Source organism: Danio rerio, chromosome 16, assembly GCF_049306965.1.
Source record: "Danio rerio strain Tuebingen ecotype United States chromosome 16, GRCz12tu, whole genome shotgun sequence".
NCBI classification, from domain to species: Eukaryota; Metazoa; Chordata; class Actinopteri; order Cypriniformes; family Danionidae; genus Danio; species Danio rerio.
In genome coordinates this window covers 45,288,515-45,297,500 of record NC_133191.1, presented here as the reverse complement: position 1 = coordinate 45,297,500, position 8,986 = coordinate 45,288,515, and the positions used below count along the sequence as shown (strand labels likewise).

The 8,986-nt window shown below is 37.1% G+C and overlaps 1 protein-coding gene across 1 annotated transcript in view; it reads left to right on the top strand.

Moving 5' to 3' along the window:
• The window catches only part of si:dkey-22o22.2, a 368,709-nt gene that overhangs the window by 77,848 nt on the left and 281,875 nt on the right, over window positions 1-8,986 (top strand). The window contains exon 4 of the mRNA XM_073926494.1: window positions 2,820-2,922. The gene's annotated coding sequence lies outside the window, so the exon portion shown is untranslated. The remainder of the gene's footprint in view (window positions 1-2,819; window positions 2,923-8,986) is intronic.

Sequence of the window (8,986 nt, the reverse complement as noted above, 5' to 3'; positions counted from 1 at the left end):
CTGTGGCGACCCCAGAATAATAAAGGAAGTAAGCCGAAAAGAAAATGAATGAATGAATGACTGAAGTATGAATGTTGTGTTGACTGTTACTGAAATATACTGAACAGCATGATTTTGTTGGCTGAGAAGTGCTTTGTTGTTATGTTTTACATTTTTCCTGTTTTTAGAAGTTGTAAATAAAGTCAAAAATTAAACAATCATACAATATAAATGAAGAGCAATTATTGATTAAAAATAATTATTCATAGATCGAGCCACTCATTACTGGCCTAAAATGATGCATGCAAACAAAAAACAAACACACACACTCTCTCGTCTCAGCCCGACTGCAGACCCACCAAAAATAAATAAAGAAACATAAAAAGAGCCTGTTAAAAAGTCCTATTGAAAGATCAAAATCTTTTTCTCAAATAAAACATGAGAAGAAATCAATAACCGTGAAGCTTTTTTTAATTTGAGCTTTCAAAATCTCTCATATTTCAGTTTCGTTTCTGCACTGCTTTAATGCTTGTTTGTATTTTCAAGTTTTTTTTTAGTTAGTTAATTTTAGCTAAACTTCAAGTTTCATTTAGAAAATAGTTGAGTAATCAGATAACATTTAGACCAGTTTAACCAGTTTATGAGAACATTGTGCATTTAATTATATTTAACCGTCTAAGGACAAGGTTATTTTGATATCCAATAACAACATTAAATGACGTTGATATTTAGTTGATTTTAGGTTGTGTTAGTAAGTGACCAAAAATTAATATTGAGCCAACATCTTAAACCAACGGCATATTGACGTCAAATACTGACATTTATTTGTCAGGTATAGCAACCAAAATCCAACATCTAATAGGCAGAATATTGGTAACATCTACACAACATCAAGCTGTAACAACATTAGATGTTGATATTTGGTTGATTTTAGGTTGAACGTTTGACGTTGACGTCGGCCTAACATTGAGTTCTGATGTCAACCCGATTTTCATTTCCAAACAAAATGCAACGTCCCCAAAATGTTGGGGTACAACTTAAATCTGATTTCATGTTGACGTCTGCTGGGTTTTTATGGCCATTTCGATCTTGATACAGTAAACATTTGTAATTTTTTCATCAATGACATGCATCTAAACAGTCTCTGGGTCACTGCCCGTAAAGATTTTGGACATCTTGGACACTTTTAATGCTTCCAAATAGTTTGCTGCAATTATAAATCGCCCATGTCTTCTATGTGCGATTTGACTGGACAGGAATGACAGCAATGAATTTTAGAAACCCCATAGACAAAAAAAAAGTTACTACAGGTTGAAGGAAAGTAGTGGAGTAAAAGTACCAATACTGCACTAAAATCCTGAGAGAATCTACTCTATTACAGTAATTTGAGTGTTTGTAATTTGTTACGTTACACCACTGCACATTACACATTTACTATTATCCACTTGTGATCTGATTAACAAAAAGGCATCCTAATCCCAGATGAGGGTGCCTACTGCCTAAATGTTCAGATCACTTAACATATTGTAGTAGCTCTTAAGACTAAACTGTCTAGTTAACAATTGCTTCATTCATTGTTTCCATAATTTCCTACATCTAGAATGAAGTGTATAATTAGCATTAAGTCTCCAGTGCAAAGAAAGCTCATCTTCTGAAGAATCAGATGTTCCTCTGGGGGAGGTTTGCATGTCCTCTGATGAGCTCCAGTCCCCAGGTTCAACATCAAGTAGCTTGAATTGCTCTGATCTCACATTCTTACATATCGTAAGCCATTAAGAACCACCTCTGAGGCCATAGTACAGCAAACTGGCACACACAAAGAGAGGGAGTGTGAGGAGAGAGTAAAAAACACACAAAAAATGTTTCATCTGCAGAGGACACAGGGTCTCAAGCACCGTAAAGCACATGTTCATTAGTGCTATTTTTTGTCTAGAATTGAGTATGTTTCAGTAGGGCCCATTAAAACAGCCTAATGGTTATTACTCTGCTTCCCCATTATCAGCCACCGTTCATATTTTTGTTTATCTTGTTCCACTGTATTGAGTACATTTTTTATGGAAATGCACCAGAATGAATTGCCAATTCATTCCTCATAATTCTTTGGCGAGAATTAAATTGCTTTTAGAATAATGATGGGGCTTGTGTTTTGCAGTCTTGGAAAGTATCTTTGTCTTTTTTTTTCTCACAGAAGAACCTCCTTTGTTAAATAGGCTGGAGAGCATCTTCAGGGCCCACAGACACACCGAGAAGAGTCTGGAGAGTCTGATTTAACCTATATTATTGGTCTTTTTTGTCTTTATTTACATATAGTAAACATAAAATCATTAGGGAAGAAAGAGAGAAAGGTTTAGTCTTCTGATGCTGTAGCTCACCTGCTTCATGCTTTGTATGTTCATTTATACTTATTTATATACATAGCAAATGTTTTATATTCGATGCAGGCTCATTCTGAGAATGTACCCCTATATACATTTCTGGAGACCATGAAATACGTCCGGGGAGCTACATTTTTTTGCCATTCGCACCTGCTGTTCTCTTGTGAATCCACCAGAGGCTGCTGTCGACAGACTGTTTGACTGACTGACTGACCAATCACCTGACCCACCCTCCTCCTTCCCTAAACCCAACCAAGAGTAGTTTCAAAAGCACATTTTGTCCCTCCCACCTACTTCACTAAACCCAACCGACAAATTTAAGAAGAAATCCAGAAAAAGAAAAGCCGTTGTCTGATTTTTACCACATTTTACTACATTCTCACCCTGTTATTTACATGTTTATTTTATTTTTTGGCTTATGTTTTTGTCTTACACGCTTTCTGGAACTGTTCTTTACTGGACTAGAACTCTATCATCGTGGTCATTTCCTCTCTGCACATCTAGTCCACCTACATACCTGGTGAGCTAACTGGACAAACGGTAACAGCCAGAAGACGTCCAAATGGAGGTAAGTGGTCAGCTGTTAAGTGAAAAAGGAATCTTTTCTGAGTGTTGTTTATCTGTTTAGTGAACTTTGCAACATGTTTCCCTTGCCTTACCTTCCATTGCCTTGTTTTATTTGACCCTTGCTTTGTCTGTTTACATTGCTTGCTGACCATTTGCCTGTTTTTTGTATCTGTTTGACCCTGTTGATCATTGCCTGTCTGACTACTTTTACTCTTATTAATAAAGAACTGCATTTGGATCCTCAACTTCGTTGTCAGCATCCTACAGTTACGAATGTAATGGAGGGGCATAAAAATGCAATATTTTGTTATAGAATGTAGTGAAGTAAAAGTATAAATGTGCTAAAGAAAATATACTCAGATAAAGTACTGATACAAATTACTTACTCACTATTCTTCAACTTAGTCCTTGATTTATCAGTAGTCGCCACAGTGGAATGAACCGCCAATTACTCAGCCTCATGTTTGTGCGGCAGATGCCCTTTCACCCACAAACCAGCACTGGAAATCATTGAATTGGTTTTGGCCAATCTTGATTACCAAATTCACCTATACTGCATGTCTACGGCTCACCCGCAGGAAACCCACAACCTTTTTGCTGTAAGGCGACAATGCTAACCAGCCCATAGAAATGACTTGAGTACAGTATTGACATAAAAGTACTTACTTATAAACTTATCAGTGCCTTCATAGTAGCCAAACCAGTAGGGTCATTCTCCTCTGACATCAATAACAAATATTTTTATCAGTTGGATATGGGTTTTCTATACACTATAGAGATAGTTGTGCATGAAATTCCCAATAGATCAGCTATTTCTGAAATACTCATATAGTCTGTATACATATATATGATGCATGATGTATATCATATAGCACCAACAATCATGTTCAAAATTAGCTTTCTTCCCAATTCTGATATTCTGTTTTAGAATTTCAGATGTTTTTCTTTTTTCTTTTTTTTAATGATTATTTATTTATTGCAGAACAAAGCCAGCATACATAGCTAGCAACAAGAACTTCAGATGTTTTTCTTGACCACATCTACATGCCTAAATGTATTGAGTTTCTACGATGCGATTGGCATATCAGATATTTGCATTACATTCAGTTGAACAGGTGTACCTAATAAAGTGGCCATGGAACATAACTTTAATTGAAAGGCATAGGTGACCTCTTCCCATTGCAGGTCTATCTAGGAATCTACTCTCTCTCCTGCTCGAAGATGAAAGATTGATTGGCTGATGAAGAAACAGCCTCAGCTTCGGTGGCGGTTGTGTTTGCTTTTCCCTCCGCTTTCTCTTTCCCAGGCCAGAGCATCTGAGCAAGCCCCCAAATATTAAGCTTGCACATTTTGATATTCATTGTTGCGTTTTGGGTTCACACTATCTTGGCTTTATGGTATGGTAAATGTTCTCATTTGGGCCAACTTGGCGTGGTTGGTGAAAATCGCTCAGAAATTGGGTATCGGTTTGATATGAGATAAGAGGCAGTGATAATCATGTCTCAGTGCCCGTGGCATCTATCAAATCATGAGGGAGGCGGTTTTTGTGTCCGGTTGCTTAGAAACAGTGGGTTGGGAAAATGAGTTGCCATTGTAACGTTGAGACCGAAAAGATTGGCAAGACCGGTGAACGCATTCAACCGTTCAATGAGATTGCCACTGTGAGAATGACATTATTTAGCTGGCTTTCTGCTTTTGTGCTTTAGAGTTTTGGCTTTGTGCGTTTATGGAACACACACAGAGGACAGAAAGATGGCTCTTCACAAATGTTATTTCGTAAAACATGATTAGACCTGCTCTGCATTGGATGACCCAGTATGTTTTGTGCACCCGTTACCTAGGAAGATTTTTTTTTCTAATGTTTTAAGTCATTAATCAGAAACTATTGTGTGTAAAGAGTATTTTTATAAAAAATCATCTGGACACTGTGGCTGTTTCTCAATTCCAAGAATGCAGAGAACGGACTTGTGTTCTTGTAAAGATCGATTTTGCCAGTTTACCTCAGAAGAACGAACTCGGGAGACCGCGAGAACAGAGAACGTGTCTTCTGAGAAATGAGATGCTGCATATTTCCTGATGATCACATGATCTTCAAGCATTTTTAATGAAAAAATATTCAAACATTACAGCATTTGTACAACGATTTGTTGTTTTTCCCCTTTTCAATATATATATAAGGTTCACAAAACCCTTACAAACATACATTGCACAATACAAATAACAGATTTTAATAGGAATTTCAGCAAATAAACACACCCTTAATGTGTTTATGCTTTTATCAAGATTTTCATTAGTAATGTTTACTTTCACCGTCTCATTTAGAGAAACTCCTAAGATAAATAAGTTATATCTCTGAACTTTAATAATAAACAGGTTCCCACCTCCTTTATTTAGCCGCAATGATTTCTGGGACTCAAGTCTGCATCGGTGCATCCTCGATAACAAGAACACATCCAGGAACAATCAAGCGTCCTCTGTTCTTGCGGTCTTGAGTTTTGGAACTGAACTTTGGCGGTTGGTGATGACGTTACACAACAACACAATCTCTGAAGAACACATATTGAGAAGCCTATGACAATGAAATTCAGTTCCAAAAAAACATCAACAAAGAAAAACATTGCTTTCAGATTTTGATACTGCAACAAAAGAAAAAGCCATTAGAAACAAGTCATTATCAGTATCATCTCCTTAATTGATTAGTTCAAAACAGATATTCCTTCAGCATCAAAACAAGTCTTTGTAAAACAGGCAAGAGAATCTGTTTCTCTTTTGGACCTATTTATTGTGGTTTCTTATTTCCATTCCAACCTGACTCAACTCAGTGGTGTGCCCTATGAAAATTGTCTTTCCCCCTTTTACATCTTTCAATTAGGGTTGGTTCGATAGGCAATGCCATCGTTGATCACCAATGACCTATAGACATCACAATGCTGAGCCGTCATCATGATCCTCTATCCCACCCCCATCCCAGCAGCAACCCACTTGGGAAAAATACACCCTCAGGCCTCATTTACACTAGTTCATCTTAATTTTAAAATGGCATTTTAGAACAAAAACTATCCACGTCCACACTGGCGTTTCATCTAGCATTTCTGAAAAGCTCTCCATCCACACTACACTGCTGAAAATGCACATTATGTGACCACGAACACACACACACACACACACACACACACACACACACATTGGCATGCGCTGCAATATTTGCGCACGTGAGCTCCACCAGTCAGCAGGTGCTTTAAGCACAAAACCCCAGAGAGCAGTGCACGTCGGACAGTTTATCAAGGATGTACCACTGGATCGCGTCTCGCTATCGTTGTTAAATGTGTTATATTTAATTAATCTTGTCTCTGACTAATGACTCTTTGATCTTTTGGTCATTAGTACACTGCTTAAATTTTTCGCTTTCACGCTTGTACTTAGTAATTTTAGCGAAAACCTCAGATACTGTTGGTTGGTTTCTGTTGGTTGTGAACTTTTTTTACCAACCAAGTTTGTCGACGCCATTATAACGACACAGATCACTCTGCCTATTTATGCCAAAGTACCACAGAAAAAGTGATTGACAGGTGGGAATTTGTGTGTAAGTTCTCAGGTAGTTGAAATGGTTGGCTACAAATAATTAATTCATTATGAATTAATTAATTATTCATAAATAATTAATTCACCGCTGCCTACAATGACGATACCTTCATCCATGGTGTTGTTTCACAATAGACATTGTACGATGCCAAATTGGTCGACATCACCTAACCCTACTTTCAATTCAGCTTTACTTCTGTAGTGTTGTCTACAATGTAGCTTGAGTCAAAGCTGCTTAACATAGAGGCAGTTCTAGTAAATGAACTGCTTCAGTTCAGCTCTTACAGTTGATGTCATTAAATGTCACTGCTGAGAGCCAAAACAAGAGCAAATCCAACTGAGCGCAGCTCCACAAGTACCAAACCAAGCAAGCCAGTAGTGACAGTGATGAGGAACAAACTTAACCAGCTGACAAAAGTGAAGGAAAAAAGAACCCTTAAGAAAAGCCAAGCTCAGCTGGGCACGACCAGTTCTCCTCTGTCAAATGTCTTGTGCAGAGTATAAGCTGGAGGCTTGAGAACAATAGATATCTGTTGTAGAGAAGCTGTGGGTCAAAGTACCTCACCGTTGAGTGTTTAAGCCCACGGGATCAATAGGGGGATTCGTCTGTCTCTGGGGTCTCACGCTCCCTACTCCTCCATGATCACCACAGTATCTGCTCAGGATGCGGGCCGCGTCCAAGATTTTGTAGACCTCGAGATAAGAAAAAAAAAAACAGATATAATTGTAAATGCCTTTCTAATTATATTGTTTTATTTGGGAAGTGTTCCCAGGAAGTGTTCCCTTCTTCCCTAGCATCACAAAATTTCTTACTCTGTTAAACATCATTTGGGAAATATTTGAAAAAGAAAACCGGAAATCAGGAGGGCTAATAAGTTTCACTTCAACTGTATTTACACTCTTACCAGTAAATGATATTAAGTTCTATTCCGAGAGTTGTCATGACTGACCTGTATGCAAGAAAAATAGTTTTCAATGTTCCCATTTAAGCCAGAAACTGAAAACAGTAGCTCCTCGTTTCAGAAGTTCAGCACACGCCACCGCTGTCAGTATCATGTCTTCAAGCGTCGCAGGTGTTGTGGTTACTCAGTGAGATTGCACGCCTGTCACGTACTATCGCCTGCTTATAAATTTAAGTAAGTGAATAACAGCGTGAGCGAGGGTGCTGTGTGCGTGTGTGTGTCTCACCCGGTGGCCTGGAAAAGCATTTTCACTCCAGTGAATCCGTCGTGACAACAGGTATTAGGGTATGATTTGCCACTGAGCTTAATGGAGCTTAAAGAAAGTGGCCCTGAGCTTCTCTCCTGTCCGTCCCTCCCATCACATCACGAGAGTGTTCGCGAAGGCTGGTGTCACCTTGATATCAATGACCTGCCACTTTGCATGGGGGGGATTTAGGACTGTGGAGCTGAGATAGTGTCTCACACTTGCAAGCACAAGTCCAGCACAGATTCTCCTTCCATTGATTTCTAACATTATTCTTTCTTTGTTTTATACTGCCATTTCTTTATGTCACAGATCATGAGCTGGTATGGTGACTGTGAAAGGCAGAAGAATACAGGAGATTTATGGAGAAGGTACAGTGGATCAGAAAAAGTCAAATCACATCTTAAAGATTGATTTCACACAAAATTGAATATGGTCATGCCATTCCAAACCCACAGTTGAAGTTATTATTATTAGCCCTCCAATAATTGTATTGTTATTCTTTTTTATTTTAATTTTGTTTAATATTTCCTAAATGATGTTTAACAGAGCAAGGATTTGTTCACAGTATTCCCGATAATATTTTTTATTTTGGAGAAAGTCTTATTTGCTTTATTTTGGCTAAAATAAGAGCAGTTTTTAATGAAAAAAATAAATAAATAAATGTTTTGGTCAACATTATTAGCAACCTTAAGCTATATATTATATTATATTATATTATATTATATTATATTATATTATATTATATTATATTATATTATATTATATTATATTATATTATATTATATTATATTATATTATATATATTTCCTGATTGTCTACAGAACAAACCATCGTTAAACAATGACTTGCCTAATACCCTTTGACTTGCCAGTTAAGCCTTTAAATTGCACTTTACGCTGAATACTAGTACCTTGGAAAATGTTTAGTAAAATATTATAAACCATCATCATGGATACATAAAAGAAATCAGTTAATTATTAGTTATTAAAACTATAAATGTCCTAAAAAATCTTTCCGTTAAACAGAAATTGCACTGTAAAATGTAATAAGTTAACCTTACTTAGAATAATTGAGGAAAGCGATTGTCTTAATATTTCCACGCAAAGTACACTCTAAGAAAAAATGGTATAATGTTGTACCAAAGAAGGTACAATCACTTCACTTGTCACTGGGGCAGTACGTTTTTACAAAACAAAATTGTACCTTAAGACAAAGAAACAAATTTGTACCATTGCAGGTTGTACCTTTAATGACATGATTTGTACCATGGGAAA